Genomic DNA, 17,440 nt, shown 5'->3' with positions numbered 1-17,440 from the left:
CTGAGAAAATCCGATTGAAAAAGAACACTGGTTCCATTTTGTAGAAAGGCATACCTTCAAAACGAAATCATAAACAGCTATTAATTTATTAATAACACATTCAATTATTAATACTTTAAGAGTGTCTCCACTCAAAAGTGTTTTTCACTTCACTTGGACTAATTGTGCAGAGAAAGGTAGATGTGTAAAATCTGACAATGAAAGGTTGGTTTCACATTCATCTTTTCTCCTAATGAGTGCTGAATAAAAGAAAGGTACACCAGTCAAATTGGGGGAAAGGTTTCTACAACTTTTGGATTGTTGTCTTGTGATATTTGTCATCCTTTAGACAGAATTTAATTCACGGACACCATATGTAGTCTTGAACAGATTAATCTATAGCACAGATGTCAGCCTAAATCCAGGCTTATTTTCTGCTCTAAAATGAAATCTGCCATTAGGGAGATGAGTTTAACTGGGGAGGACTTGAGCCTTTGTTTACAGCTATCAGTAAGACTTAGTAAGGACAATGTGATTACACAGCCGTCCTTGCTGTCAAAATGTCACTGACACTAGAGATGTCAAGATAACCTATCAGCCCTGATCTCATTATCAACTGTTAAACTATCCTTAACAGACCCATAATGTGCGTTAATTGCAGTTAAATGTGTTGATCAGCAATGATAGGGTTCCACTAGTGATTAAAAACAAACAGAAAACTCACATAGGATATAATTTTAAAAGTTGCAGTGACAGGCCCCTCAAACTAAAAGTGTTATTTTTGTAAAATGCTAAACAATTACAATAAAAGATATCACACATGAAATTTGGAAGAAAAAAAATCATTTGCAAAGACAAACATCAAAGATTTTCCTTAATTTGCACTGCATTTATAATTTGCATCTCAGTCTTTCACGGGCCATAACTACAGCTTTTATTTGCCTGATTTTCATCACTATAGATATTTATGAGACAACAGACCCTCTAATTAGGCAAACCAGAGCCCGGGCTGGGTGCCCAAAAGGGCCCTCTCAATTCATCAGCTGTGATAAAGGGAGACAAGCCAGGGCCTGTGTGGCTACTGCACCTGGGGCAGCGGGCCGTTTTGACATGGGTGGGATTCTGTTTCCAGCAACAGGATTAGGCTTTTATGAGTCAGTTCTTGGAGTTAAGATTGGAATTTGTTTCGGGCTGTTTCACAGCATCTAATGCGACAGAAATTCAGCCTAATTGTTTTCCATGTCAGCCCAGGCAATTCATCGTCAATTAAACAAAGCCCAGTAAACGGACGCATTCAGCCCTAGCTCTGTGACATGATGTTTAAACAGAGAAGAGTTTGTGCATTGTCCCGTTACCAAGCATCCTTGGAGGTGGCATCTTTTGTGTGAAACAGGGGTGCAAAGTCCTAATTATGGCAAAGTAAAGGGTAGAAAAACAGAAAGGAGAAGACAAAGATTCCTATTTAAGAGTTCTAGAAACTGTTTGGAGAGCTAACAAGTTGTTTAGCAATTTGCAAATGCCACACAGGATGATACACACAATCATGTGGGAGGTTGAGAGTAAAAGTGGATCTGGAAGTAAAACAAGTAACTTGGGTGAAATGCAGGAGCAGCTTAGTTAGTTGTTTTAGAGGTACAGTTAACAGGATGTGAGCTTTTTACAGTCAGAGCTTCAATATCAGGAGCTGAATGTAACCATTAAGGGAGTAAAGTACGTTCATACTCTAAACAGATTATCTGGGCAGGACTCTCTTATGTAAAAGATGACAATTGAAACAGCCGTCTTTTACTCCAGTAAATACATCATACCGCATGAAACTGTTTTAACTGACTACATGATGCAATTGCACAGGGCCAGATTAATGTATGATTAATCATATCATTATCAACATTTTTACAGTAGGAAACAATTGCACATTCTTATAAAGAGTTCTACGAGTGAGATTACATAATCTAAAGTCTGTTTAGAAGGCACAAATTGTGAAAACTAAGGGAAAATGACAAGGCGGTAAAGTTTAAAACACCAGGAAGTAGTCTCCCCCCCCCCCCCCACCTAGCTTTTAAAACGGTGGCACCTGTGGACTACTTGCTGGTCCAGAGGACTGGGGGCGCCTGCGGGGCCTCTGGAGGATTAGTCGCGTTGACAATGGTGAGATTTGATCAGTGGCACTAACAAAACATCATTGTCCTCACCTGAAATGTCACCGACAACACAGCCATATCAGTGCACTTAGTTGTTAAAGGAGCATGTCCAACTCCAGCAGGTCGGCGGTGCAGGGTTTATACCGTACCCCCCGGCTAGCGAGGCGGTGCATGTCCTCCTTCAGGCCTCCAGAGTCAGGAGCACCGAGGAAAAAACCCTTCATCTCACACATAATTCATGTTTCTGAAACCTCTGAGCAGAAACAAGATCATAATGTGACCCTGATAAATCCTCATGTTGTTCATTAAGGAAGAACCGCCATCATGCCAACATGTCGCAGCGGCTGAAAACCACAAGATGGCGGCAGCCGCCGTTTTTCGCACTCAGCGGAGGCGGAGAAAAAAAAAACAACAACCAAAGTTTGACAGACATCCATCATGTTTCGGAGGGTTTTGTTGTGGTGCCGTTCAGGAAGTGACAGCTCTTCGGGTTTCTGAATGGCCAAAAAAAGATTACCATTTCGTCCACGGTTTTAAACTCAGAAATGTCTCTCTCCACTATGACAACGTTCATTGAGTAAAATCAAACTGAACGATGGAGCAAAAGTTGAATTTTGACATGTCCCCATCTCCATTGTAAAGCCCACTGATGTCTGTATCCTGTGTAAAGCTATCGGTTTCTGCTGCCTTTCTCCAAAGCCAGGGACTGGCAAAGGTCTGAGAATACGATCTATATCTATTAGTGCTCAAACCAAACCAATCCTCCTGGATCATGTCAAGTCTTATTGACAACACATTTCCAGCTTCTTGTATGTTTTCATGGCAGAGACCAAAACCTTCTTGTTTTTGATGGGAAATGGAGTTGCTGAGAGCTATGAGGTATAGCGAAGCTCACAGCTATACAAAAGACTCTTTCATGGCAGAGTTATCTGATGCCATATGTGCAAACCAAGTGCTTGGATCTATTGACTCAATTGCCTTTCACCATTAGGCATGCGACCACATCATTACCAATTAGCTGGTGTCAAGGTAATTTTAGCCCTCCAGACAGCGGGTCAAATTCTTCTTTCAGTTTACAGCCTTAAGGCAGTCTGAATCGTTGCACTTGAAACAAGTTGGTCCATTTTTGCCACTTCTTCTCTTGAAGTGAAACAGCTGAAATGGTTAAGAGCAAGCGCAGTGAGACCTACACATTAGCCGAGCTGAACAGAGCTCAGTTAAGGCAGCAGACACGTCTCATCAGCCATCTTCCTGAGGTGGGGTGACCCTGGCTGACTCTGGTCAGTCTCTGCTCTCTGTCTGTCTGAAAGACAGCCAACGCTGTTCACTTCCTTTGCCTTGAACAAAAGCTTTTATTGCTATAATGATGACGTAAACAATATCTCCTTGACAATGCGCATACACTTGAGTCCAACATGCGCTGCTTAATATAAAATTTCACTCGTCTAATCTCTCTCAACATTGTTCAATTATGAGCTATTTCAAAATTTAAAAGTAAGTTCTCAGAGGGTGTTGTTCAAAAAATTATTTTTGTTTCATATATATGATAGAAGCCAATATGACATAGTAATGTAATTTAATCCAAAACAAATGTTTCAGTGCAGCTGCAAGCCTCATATTCATCTTGGTCTGTCTCATTTTGAGTGAGCGAAAACCTCTGTTTTCTTTAACCCTGGCAAGTTTCTGTTCTCTCTCTCACTCGAAAATATCCTCCATGTCCTGTCTCTGCTTTTCTGCATACAGACTCCTGAAAAGCTGTTTACTCTGAGTTAACTATATGAGGAGCCATGTGAGAAATCATTCTTCTCTTGGCAGACACAGTGGGTTAATAAGTTATCTGAGGACAAAGAGCTGACAAGCCTAACACCACAAACCAAGCAATGGCCTTCCTTCCTCTGGCCAGGACCGCTGGGGTTATCAGTGGCAAGGGAACAATAGGAAGTGTTAAGACCAATCACACTGCAGCACTGTCACTCACCTCCTGCATGCCTCCACACAACTCTGCCGAGAGCTTCTGGGAAAAGGAGCTGTCTGCCGACTGCTCTCATCGCATGTAATACACCCAGGCTCCTTTTTTTATCACCACTTCAGCTGGCCTGTCACAGCATGAAACATCCTTTTGACCTCTGATTTATTACAAATGCTTACTACCTGATGATGACAACAATTATGGCTTCAGAGCACCTGCACAAGACCCACCAACGGGCCTTTAAACCCAGTAGAAGTGACAGCAAGCTTGTTGCTGCCAGAGTTATTACTTAAAAATATCCAGAGTTATGACACAAGTCAAGTATGTAAAAGATGCAAAGTAGCAATCGAAATATCTGCACATTTATTCCCATTACTTTTTGAATTGGATAGTGTGTTTTCACTTGTGCAGCAGTGAAAGGTAACTGGGTAAATTTAGTAGAGTATCTGAGTACAAGCATGAGGCTCTTAAACTCTGCTTGTGTTTTTCCTTTTCAGTACGAGATATAAATGACCTCTCTGTTAAATATTTTGCATACAAAACATAGAACCTTGAAGAGCTTATAAAATTGTGTGTTGTTGCAGATTAAACAACCTATCGCTAAGTAAAATTGTTCATTTTAGCATCACATTGTCCAGCTACTGAGGCACTTGTCATTGTATTTACTGAAAATACTCACTTAATCCTGTGTACAATACCTGTTGCTTGTTGAAGTCAGATATTTGCCTCAGACATAGAGACCAAAAACAGAGCTGAAAGAAAATGAATATTGGGCTTACAAGTTTTCAGGCGGCAAGAAACACGACTCTTATTGAAAGGGCGATGACATACAAAGTCATGATGTCAGTTTTGAAGTTGCTACAAACACTATTTTTACATATAAAAAAAATATATATCAAATGAGTAAAAATCAAAAGTGAAATGAGTTGCTCATAGAGATAAAGCCACAGAGTATTAACTCCACCTACTCTGGGTATCCCCTTTTCTGTATGAAAATTTTGAAAAAGTTTCAGCTCAGTGGGTTGGTCTTACTGCTAGTTCTGGTTCACTGCCGTTTCATGTTAACACAGTGAAGCATGTTAAATCTAAACAACTAGAAATTTCCCTTAGGAGTGCATCGAGACCAAAAACAGTTTAACGAGAGTGGATTTTAATTTTTTTTTTTCTTTTGCGGTAATCACATTTACCGTTTTTACTTTAAAAGTTTATTTGCCATTTATGGCGACTTCATGTTGCTCCCAAGAGGCTTAAAATCCATTAACACAAGTTTGTGTATAGGCGTTTCAATATGGAGCCATTTTGATATTTTTGATTTGCTACTTTTACTTTGGCATAGCAACATACCTGAATCCACATTAAATTACATACTGAAGTTATTAAACTAATATAAAAACCCACACGCCGAAGTTTGCAGCCAACTTATCTAATTATTAATAGTTGTCACTGTAGACACGTGGCAGAAATGACTTCATGCTAAGAACATTCACATTTCTGTGATTATGTCTGAATTTACTGAATAATGTTTATTTGAAAAGATGAATAGTTGTGGCATGAAACTTGGCTAGATACCAGACATGTATAGTGATGAAGTTATCTCCTCAAGCTGTGTTTACATTCTTCTGGCTTAAAATGATTTTAATGTCATTTTTCAGGAGCCACTTAAGCCTAAAGAGAGATCCTGAAAACACAGAGTAATGGACTCAAAAGTGGCACTTTGCCTCTTGTAAAAGTGCTATCTTTGGATTTGGGCTGTAACATGATCATGAAATAAGTTTTCAGGGTGTCTCCTCTCCAGTAAGGAAAAGGTGGACTGCACAGGTTACAACCTTGTCAAAACCAGTCTGTAAATCACAGCTAGAGAGCACAGCCCTGCTGCAGCACGCCCTCAGTCTGACTCAAACGCACTGTGCTCTGGATGCCCTCTGGCTCTGACTCAACCAGCTGGTGAGGTGTTGTGTTGATGGGGAAGGGGCCATCCCCTCTCTTCTCACTCACACCTCAGTCAGTGGGCAGAATTGCTCAGAGTGGGCATAATTTTGTTCCTCTACACAAAAACCGCCTCTCCATAATCAATTTGTGATTTAACAGGCAGATATTTCCGGAATTTGCAGCTTCTTTCCACCTTCTAGTTGTTGTGGATCACCCACTGTGCTAAAATGACTTCAGTGAAATCCCTCAATGCACAAGGTTATCAATGGCTGAACAGAGTCTGAACAGTGAGGTAAATGGCTGAGCCTACCTCGCTGGTTTATTTAGGCACAACTTGTTGTTTGTGGTCTGGCATTTGTTAATGATGCGTCGCTTTCGAAACTGAATGGCACATTCTTGCGCTGACACTTCAGATGTTTTTAACTCCTTTTGCCATTGAGGTCCAGAAGACTGTGGATCAAGTAGAACTGAATGGCTGCTAAATTAACACAACCAGTCAGTCAATGCAGTCAATGCTGCCTGAGAGTGTGGAAGAATTTGCATTGAGACTGCACCATTCACGCAACAATACAGTGGGTCCCTGACAAGTGCTTCAACGCTTGTCTGGGTCGCAGGGAGTACAGCTCTCCAAGGAAAGAGACTCTTCATCTGTATGATGCCAGAGGCCAAATGAGAAGTTTGCAACAGAGAAATTTAAGCTTATTTGCTTGGTAGTTGCCATAACAGAAAGGGCAATAAGTAGTATTGGCTGATGTGTTCACCCTGCTTAATGAGGCGCAACAAAAGCAAGCAAGGTCAGAGGTCAACATTACCAGTGCCTTCAGCTCCTAAAATCTCTCAAGCCTTTCACGCTGCAGAATATCAGCACAGGCTGTGGGGGCACACAGCTTTGCTTTTTTTGCCCTAACCCCCCTGGCTTCAAACAAAGTTGGCAGGATGGGATAAATAGTAAAAGTTACCTTGACATATATCTTTCATCAGTCATGCATTGTTACCCCCACTGTTATCCTTTTAGTCCTTCCAGACAAACAGCCTAAACAAGCTTCTTTTGTTGTGTTACATACTTGCAGTGAAGAGAAACCACATAGGCAACTGTGTGCAAGTTATGTTTAGAGTCAAAAATTGACTTTCAAATTTAACACTGAAACTAGGAGACTGATGTGAGTGTTGTTCCAATTAAAAGGAATTTATGTGAAGTCAATGTTGTTACGAGTATTTGCTCTATTACAGTAATAGAAGAGCATGAAAGAGAAAGTTAAATACTACTACGCCTCCAAACCACTTACATAATATTATCCAGAGAAAATAAAATAACCCTGTTATTGTCACTGAGATTATCGCAGGTTTATGAAATACTTTGGGAGATTTTAACGTAACATAAAAAAGCAGGTCGTTCAAAACACCAGATATTTCCCTAAATGATTTGAACCCATCTTTCTTTGTGACCCTGATCAGGCCGCTGACCTCAGCCCCAGATGGCCTGAGTTTAACCCCTGAATTTGTCAACTCCCAGAAACACCCCTGATGTCACTGATCTCTCTGGGTTCACTGTGAGTTTTCACCTCATCTTCTGTGACTGTTAAACTACAACAGGCTGCGAAACTGTTGCAATGTCAGGTGACGCCCATGTAAATACAGGCACAAATTTCTGCTCTGCAGTTTTTCAACAATCTGTAATCTTACACGTATGTCATGTCTCCAGAAAAACATAATTCACGTTGCCAAATCATGGCTTTTTCAGTCTGCTTTACTTCATCGCGGAGAAAATTACCTCAAGAAGCTATAGGGTGACGGCTGGTTGAAAGAAAAAGGGACAACAAGACCATATACTTAGCAACTCTGTATAGCTACTTCACCATTTTAATCAAACTACACAGAGCGTGACATGCTGAGAGAAAGCCTACCCCCACTGTAGCCAGGGAAAATGCCAACTTGTCTTGAGAACCTCCAAACAATCACTCCTTCCCCGTCCGCTACTCCCTCAGAGCTCCCACTGTGTTGTAATATAACCTTAGAAGGGGGTGCCATTGCTGTGCAAAGTTACTGCTGTCAGTGGGTACATTATAGTAGAAGCTGCTGGACCGCCACATGATATTACTAAATACTAGCTGCTGCTTTGAGGTTGCTGAGGTGAACTGCTTCATTTTGGCAGGTGGGGAGCCGGGTGGGGCTTGGGCCTTCACAGTAGGTTCTGGTTGATTAAAAGTGTTTCAGCACAGTGGAGACCGGTGGTGCCCAACTGTTTGCCATGAGGAAACCAACAGCATCGTATATTACAATGATCAGCCGGGGTCTGTGAGTGTTCCCGCAACAATCAGAACATGAGAAGGTGAGCATGGGGAGATGGAGATTTAAAGGGGTGAGGTCTTTTTTAATATCATCCCATGAAAGGAGAGAGTCAATCTCTTTTGACTCTGGGTGGGTTTATTGATACAAAACCTGGTTACAGCAAATATTCACTTAAAGATCATTCAATCAGGACCTTTACATTTGCATGGTTACCAGACCGGAGTGTGTGTAACATGCTTCACAGCTGGACTGACGCCCTAATTAATATGGCTAATAGAAGGCAGTGCAATTTAAATGTAACTATAAGACAGTTTTTAGCATTTACTCAAACAGTGCACACAGAACATAAATTGCCTCTGAGACATTTTCATACCCATCTTGTAAGACACTGTTCATAGACAACCTGCAAAGTATGATGATTTCTGAGGCACAAACCAGTGCTAAAAAAAAACCAAAACAAAACATTGACCCCGGAATGACATGCTGTAATGCACTAATGGTGCAGTTGTGTAAACACAGTGAACCATCTCTCTTGGAAAAAACTGCTTTTATTTATATTATATTATATTATTTAATACTACCTTTGAACAGTAGCAGAGAAACGAAGGGTGGTACGGTATTGTTGGATGGCATCTTCCATGAGATACCAACACTCTAGCTGGGACCAATGTGGATTGGACTGCCAGTCGTCACAGTGTCAAATCACCGTGGGTTTTGACATCAACCCAGTTTTGTTTCCAACTTGAGTTTACCATCTGCCTGACATTCAAGTCTGTGGTTAGGTTCAGACAACAGGAACATTTTGGTTACATTTTTGTTCTGAGTCATTTTATACATTTTCTGTAAAAGCCAGACTGCAATGTTTCCTTAATCTGATTACAATTATGTTTGCTATAAAAACCCCACTAACACTCACTGATATACAGCTTTTGTCCTCAGAAGGAAAAGGTTCAACCGGCATTCACTGGTGACTGGCAGTGATGAAAACATGACACCTAGGTTGATTTGTTATGTTCGTAACTTCTGAGGCTGAAGCAACAGCAGAACATTGATCATTTGGTTTCATCGTTTAGATTCAGACTGAAGTTCAACTTATAAAAAAGGAATTGTAGAGCCATGACCTCCATGCTGCTATGTGTTGTTTTGAATTTGTGATATCGAATGTGACATGCCAGAAAAACTGGTAACAAAGAAGGACAGTGTTTAGCATTACCACCAAATACACACAATACTAATTTTTGTGTTGTTGAAAACAGGGACATGTAGGCCCAAGACTATTGGAGCGCACTTTAGTGTTGTTCTCCTTTCACTTACTCCCGCCTCAAGTCCCTCCTAATTTCACCTCAGGGCAGACCGTCTGTTTCAGTCCTGCTGTTTCACCTTCTCTTATATGACCATCCCCTGTCTCCCTGCTGTGGGCCGGCCTGCCTTGTAAAGAACTTGCTCTGTGGAAAGAGGGACTCTGCAGGTAAGAGCGGCCTCAGGATGAGCTGTCCTGCTGGGTCACAGCACATGCTCACACTTTCTGCCCTTTCTCTGCTGGAGGCTAACATCCTTCTTTTACAGTCACAGGCACATAGGCAAGCATGTTGGCATGCTCTCACACACACATGCTAGGAAGGAGAATACAACCTGTTGATTGCAATGTTTATGAATGCCTGTGTTGTTGTTTTTTCTGCTCTCTCAGTGTGAGCTCTGGATCCCCCAACTGTTGCCATCATGATCAAATAACTAAAGGAAGAATGTGAAAGCAAAAAAAGGCTTCATACAAAGTAGGTTTTAGATGAACGTGTGTGAGTGTGGTACTGTTCCCTCTCCCCCTGTCAGCTGTGACACGAAGGGTTGGGTGGAGGGACTGAAGGAAAGCTCGACACGATACAGCCGGACACACACTCGCACACTTCCTGCTGCGTCTTGGTTTCAGTCTTGAGCTATTTCAAAGGTTATTGATGTGTGTGCCAACTGGGAGCTTTCTAAACAACTACCCTGCTGCAACAGGTTACAAGTCCGGCTTCCCGCTCATTAGGCTCTAATTGATTGTAATCTGGCCTTTGAGAAGTACTGGCCCACTATGGGGTTGTTCTGCACATGTGAGCGCCCCCACTGTCCCTTATACTTGTCCACCTCACTCACCAGCAGGGTCTAGAGTACAGACACAATTGGCCCTCTCAGATGGAATCATTAAAGCGAGTGGGATAGCATGAACTCTTTCATACATCAGGCCTCTGTGGACCAGCTTGAGACCAGGGACAGTGGCCACTCTGCCTGCCCAGTGGGAGAGCCCCATCCTGGGCAGGCTATTGTTGGTCTCACCCCTCGACTGGCTGCCTGTGGTTCTGGCTGCATTGGCTTGATTTGTATGCCAAAGTCCTGGACTAAAGACAGCCATGCAGGGGAGCTGGGTCAATATTGGTTTTGAGAGCTGGATGAAAAATGTCAAAATGTTAAATTCTATTGACTTCCCCCCACTGCTATTTGTTTCTGTGGCAAAACGCCTAGTGGGCCATTAGTGTAAACAAGGCTTTGTCTTAGGCTTCAACTTCCAGCAGGAGGCTCACAGAACAAAACCCAGAGATGGAGGGTCTGATCTGGCTTAAAATGGTTGGGCTGTGAAGCTGAAGAGATGCCTTGAAATGACAAAGACAGAGGCACAGAGAACAAACTGTTTCGATTCACTTTGACACAGTCTGCCATCTTTGCAAATGACTGCCGCCACTGCTTTTTTGGGGATGGAAAAAATCTGTACAAACAAGTGAATGCTTCAACACCAGTCCACGAGTGTTTTTAGTATGTTTTATGAAATAAAGTGTTGATGCGAAGTATCACACTATTTGGAAGAAATAACATTTCTATGTGTAAATGTCAGCTCCGTCTTTATTCTGAAGCCCACAGGGTAAAAGTAAAGAGCACCTGTTTTACAGCACCCTTCTTCCTTTTGCTCCCACTTTTCCAGGAATATGGGATTCTTTTTTAAATTACTTCAATTAACACAGAGCCATAAAAACATTCTCCCTGAGTGTTTTCACACCCTTTGGTCCTGTAAGCTTTCTTTTACCTATCGCCCCCCAACTTTATTAGGTGGCAGGCTTTTGTGCTGCGGCAACAAGTCACTTCCTCCATGGGCAGACAGGGAGGGAACATGGAAACACTGAGGAAAAAGCACATAAAGACCTAAAGGCGCTCTTTCATTGAAAACTATAAAGTGTGTTTTTGCAAACACTTCAGTTTGGGTTATAAAATCTGCTGCAGGTTATTCAGAATTAGTTCATCTTGTTAGAATCTACTCACTATAGTGATGAATGCTCTGAATTTCAACCAGTTTAATTTTACCGCTGCTAATAGATAACTTGGCATGCAGTCAGAGTAGAAACAATGCATGTGTGAAATCACACATCACTGAAAGTTGAACCATTTATCTGATTTAACACTTGACGACCAAAGGTTGCAAAAGCATGCAATATACATAGCAACTGCCACTTCTTTCTAAACTGTGCCATAAAGTAGTCTAACAAGGTTTACTTAGCCCCCCCACTTGACAAGCCAATGCCATTTTATTGACAGAGTGAGTATGTGTTATCTTATGTCTTGGATTTTACCTACTAAAAACATAGTTTATTAGGTCGAACATCAAGAAAATTCAAGATAAGGTGTTCCTTATCGTTGACAGACTGTAGCTGCAGTATGCATGTCTGCTTTGAGCACTGTGAACAGCAAGAGTAGTAAAAAGCATTTGCTCTACCAAGGGCAGGGGGCTTATTCAGTGTCTGGAGGCTTGGGACGGCCTTTTGGTCCACACTAGAGCTGCTCTGCTGCTGCTGCAGACAATAGAACCAGTCAGACCGTCCTGTCCAGTCTGTCAGTGACCTCGTCCAAACCAGCTGGGATTGAATTCATGCATAATGTAGCTGCCTCCAGTCAGGGTCTGGTAATTAAAAGCTCTGGCTTTGTTGCCAAGCATGAGACATTTATGAAGGTCTACGGCAGTAGAGTGTTGCAGCAAACGAGCAGAACTAGCACATTCAGAAAGATCAGATACTTGGTTGTGCAAACTGTTGTGACATGATCTACCAATCGGGGTAGTTCATGCACAAAGGGCAATAAGATGTCAACTTGTTTTTCGAGCTCTGATAAAAATCCACTTCTTGCTGTTAATTTTCCATTCACCTTTCGAATATTAGAAATAATCTAGACCGATAAAATCACAGCATCAATCAAGTTTTCATTTTACTTAAAAAAAAAAGTTAGATGGTATTACATACTTTACATGCAACCATATATATGAATTCATGACAACGTCCAGGAAATAACATGCTCACAAACATAAGTGCTCGGGGTAATCCTTTGTGTTTGAACTTTAGTAGCTGGGATCAGGATTTAGATTTCCAAGTTTGAAATTCATCACCCATTTTCTAATATTCATTGTTGTAAACAAGCAATATCCTAACCTACTGTTTATTATTGCAGCCATGATAAGTAAGGCTCTCCACCTCTAAAGCGGTCTGGTAAGCTCATTTTGCTTTAACTCAACATGCACAATTTTTTTCCCCCTTGTCTTCCAACCATCACTGACTTAGGGACCAGCATGAAGCAACTTATCAAGCGTCACGTGTCTCCCTCAATGCTCATTTCTGTCTACTCATGTTCTACGTAACAGTAGACAGACTCCAAAATGAATTGCACAAAGTGAGTGAGTATGACCATTTTCTGTTTGACCCTGGCAGACAAACCATATAGGCAGCAAGAAAGGCGTCTTTCACCACTGTGAGCGTGCAGACTTGAAAGAAATATAACAGTTATAAAGGGGACCAGATGTGGTCCAAACCCCATCCTGTCCAGTCAACGCTAACAAACAACCCACAGTTCCCCTCAGTAAAGGTGACTTTGCATGAACATATTTGCTCATTGTGATTGCCAGCTTCTGGTGAAATAGTGAGCAAATATGCCCATCTTCCCACTAGACCTGCTCTAAAGCAAAGACAGAGAACAAAAAGAGTGAGAAAAAAGAGCACTCAGAAAGGTGAAGAAAGGAGGGGTGAAGTTTGACACTGTGAATAAATAGGTCATGCCTCGTCTCATCAGTGCTGCTGATACCAGTGATTCCATTAAACACAGAGCAAAAGGAAACGTTTCTAAATTACTGCAAATGCAAACAAAAGGAATTTCTTGAAAATTCACTCTTTATAGCTCTTTATTGGCAAGAATACCAGCCTTGTACCAAAATTGTTTGTGGCTCCTCAGCTTCCTGTGTTTCCTCTCTGAGGACTCTCCTACAGACAGTCAGACACAGTGAAAAGAACCAAAAGCCAGCCGGCATGAGGGCTGAACGAAGCTGTGGCCCGCTGTGAGCATTGCCCCAGGGAACTGTTGGACAAAACTCACCCCTAACACCTGACACCTCAGTGTGAATGATCCTCTTAAGAGTGGACATCCTCCTCACCCAGGTCAAAGCAACTGAGCAATTTACACACTCCCCTCTCAGATGATTTAAGTGGCCTGTCTTCTCCTGTCTTTCTCTCCTCGTGAGAATCAGCGTCAGTTTTATATCCTCAAACACAGAGCCTTTAATTTCACTGAAACATGCTTAAAGCCATTTTTTGTGTTGGACATACTCTGAATTTCAGACAGAAGGAATGTCCTTATAATTATAGTGTGTCCTTGGTGATTTTTAAATGCCTCTTACTGGCATTGTGGCTCTGGGGTTTCCAAAGCATAAGATCAAAACAGCCTCTGCTGAATTTAGGGCACATGCGGCAACAGAAGAACATGGACAAAACAAGATGACATTCTTAACCTGGAAACTCAAGCTACGTTTCTCATCTGCTACATGACATCATGAGAAAGCACCTGCTTGCGAGACACAAAACACTGTGCCCGGGGAAACAGCTGCCCACCTATTGTTGTCTGGAGTTTTGGTTTATGGACAACATGAACCACTCAACAAAGCCACGTCCCTGAGGATGACAATGGCCTAAGTAGGAGGCAGAGTGAAGGGCATGCAGTGTTAAATGAAGTGCAGTGTCAGCCCTTTACTTATTTTTATTGGCTAGTCAAGTATATGCTGGAGCTCAGCTGGAGCTCTGCTGGGGGCTGCAGTAAAAGAGGGAGGAGATTTCTTTCACACTTAGGTGTCTATTCCACTATCAGGCCCATTGATGGAAAGCTCGCACACTTGTGCACATACAACTATACTTCCATTAGCATGGATGTATCACTGTGATGCTGGTTGCGATTCAGAGCACTTGAGGAGATTTTCTGGAACATCTCCAGCAAAGTGTTGCATTGCCCAACGATAACAGTAACCCAAATTTCTGCTAAAATGAAACAAAATTGCAATGTTAAAATCCCTCCTCGTAGTATTTTTTTGTGTAATCTGGACTTGCTGGATTTTTTTTAGAATTTCGCCTGTGCCTTAACTGCACGTCCACATCAACATGGGCCCTGGCTGTGCTTCAATGCAGTTTCCTGTCTGGATCACCGCTGAGAAAGAAAGGAAATGTAGAAAAAGATGAATAATATGAAGAATAATCTTTTCCTTTTTTTGTGTGCAAATGATTAAATAAGTAGTATTAAGTAGTCATCAACAGCATCTGTAGGGGAGGGAACTACAGCAGTTAAGAGCGCCAGCATGTACTGTGCTGCACTGTACAGGTCATTTTCAGGTTAGAAAGGTTGCCCTGGACACCCGAACCTTGGCTGTTCAGTCAAACACATTCAATCAAATAAGCAATAAACATCATGATTTCTAACCCCACTATGAAACAGTAATACGCATATACAATACAGCCATTGTGTAACCAGTATGAGCCTGACCAGGCACATTTTCCCATCTATTATTGTCCTGTAACACTGTGATCAGCCCAGTAATCCCGTATGTGTCCCATCCAACCCTGTGCACGCAGAGAAAAACCTACACTGGTCTGTACCTGCTATTTAACAGCTTAACTTAATCCTACCAGAGGAACATTTATTTACATTAACAGAACTCGAACTTGACAGCAGAACAATGATTTCATTTCTACCACTGCATGATTTATGTTGTGTTTTGTGTTTGAGGCTAAATAAATAGCATGTAATAGCTTGCATTGCTCTGAACTTTTTTTTTTTTTTTCATTTTAAGATGTGAGCAAACAGAAGATCAAAGACCATTCCTAGATGTTGTTTCCGTAAGGCATTACTCTTTTCTGTACTGAGGGAGGCACTGTTGGATTTGTTGGATCATCTGGACCCATTTATAAAACTGATTCAGATCTGAAAACTATCAGCCTTTCAAATGGCTGTCAAGAGCAACCAGTGTGACACACATGATATGTGAATCATAAAAAACAAGCAAACACACACAACATAAAGCTGAAAAAATAAATGTTCAAGAAGGACTTTGTCAGTAGCCCTTTACCTTCTACTCTGATGTAGTGGAGCAGTTTCTTGCAATTGAAACAAAATACAGTTTTCTTTGAAAATCTAAGCTCTTACAACTGTTCAGCACAGGATTACATGTGTTTTCAGTCAGAGAGCTGGAATAAAAAGTAATTCACAGTGCTTATTTTTGCACACAATGAAGAAGCTGATCCAGTGATCCTGTGCCACAGGTGCACAAATACCTGTGTAAGCAGAGTTAATACTGATAAAACCTCCTGGAAGGAGAAAAAAGGAACAGCAAAAAGTTCCCACACTTTGACTGTTTTGTTTCTCTCTATGTTCTTTCTTTTTTTTTCATCCCCGCCAAAATGTAAAGCAGCGTGCTCACCATGAATGAGGAAAAAAAAAAAAAAAAGAGAGATGGGCAAGGGGAAAAAGAATAGACCAGAGAAAAACCAACAGTGACTCGTGTAACTCACCTGTTGGCGAGAGTTTTTGTTTGGTGTTCATTCAGAGAGCGGGCGGCTGGGCGGCCCCTCCCTGAGACAGCACTGGTTCCCAGGTAGAGAGAGCAGAGATGGGAGGAGAGTTCTCACCACGCTCCCTGCCTGTTCTCACCACAGCTCATTGGTCAGATGTTGCCTCATCTCTGAAACATGATCCCGCTCCTGCAGTGCAGGCAGGTGTATGTGGCTGCGGGGCAGAAGGAGCTGGTAGGTGTGTGTGCCAGACACGAGGACAAAAGAGACATGTGAGGAGGAGGAAGAGGAAGGTGTTGAGCAAGTTTCATTCAATTTTGTCATACCTTCAGACTCTCAAAGTATCAAGCATGTGCGAGGCAAAACTGAGTAACTTGTGTATTTGTGTTTTAGAGAGTTCACCTCAGCTTCGCATTTGTGTTAAGCAGCTGCTGCATCGACCTGCAGACCGGTGTACACAAACACTAAATATTTTTGCCATTACATATGCAAATGAGCCTTTATATCACATGATGGATTGTCTTTATTTTAGCTGTATATCTTCACTGTGCTGACAGTGTTGATGAATAAAATCTATTGTTGGACTTGAGCTTGAAGACCAAAATCAGCAGTCTGAAGTCTGTGCAGCTCTGTTCATGCTCATGAAATCCAATTTAAAGTTTGACATTCCTTTTTCTGTCACATTTTCATATTTGTTCTGTTAATAACAGAAAGTTGTTAAAACAGACTTTTCTGTGTGATTTGCTTTTTTTTTTTTTTGATTTTTTTTGATTCCTCTATTGATTTGGCAACAAGATTTACAAATTATTTCAAGTGCTGCCAGAGATTAAAATAAACCTTTTTTTTTTCCCCTCTGATGACAAGACAGGAGAAAACTTTCACTTTGGGTCATGACATGAGCCCCTTAGTTCAAATATCCCAAATTGGCCATCATCAGGGTTTCACTTTTCATGTTGATCAGGATCACTTAAGAGGCTGACTGAACTCTTTCACTCTGTATTCTTGTGAGACATAGATAATGACTAAGCAGGAATGAAGGTGGAGTTATATATTTTTTTCTTTTTCCACCCTGTAGAAACTGAATTCAGGGTAAGCTGTGTGGTTCCACGTGTCAGTCTTACATTACCTCAGTTGAGGCTGGTGTTTGTGTCTAAATGGAGAGGTACTGAGATAACTGCACCTGGGAACATCATGAACTCGAGCAGCTTCCTGAAGTTAGCTCTTATCACAGGAAATCACTTCGGTGGTGACAGCTGACTTCCCGGTGTAGGTTTCAACAACTATTGGTTCTCATGCTT

The sequence above is a fragment of the Echeneis naucrates genome, chromosome 7 (genome assembly GCF_900963305.1).
Source record: "Echeneis naucrates chromosome 7, fEcheNa1.1, whole genome shotgun sequence".
Classification (NCBI taxonomy): Eukaryota; Metazoa; Chordata; class Actinopteri; order Carangiformes; family Echeneidae; genus Echeneis; species Echeneis naucrates.
This window is presented reverse-complemented; position numbering follows the sequence as displayed.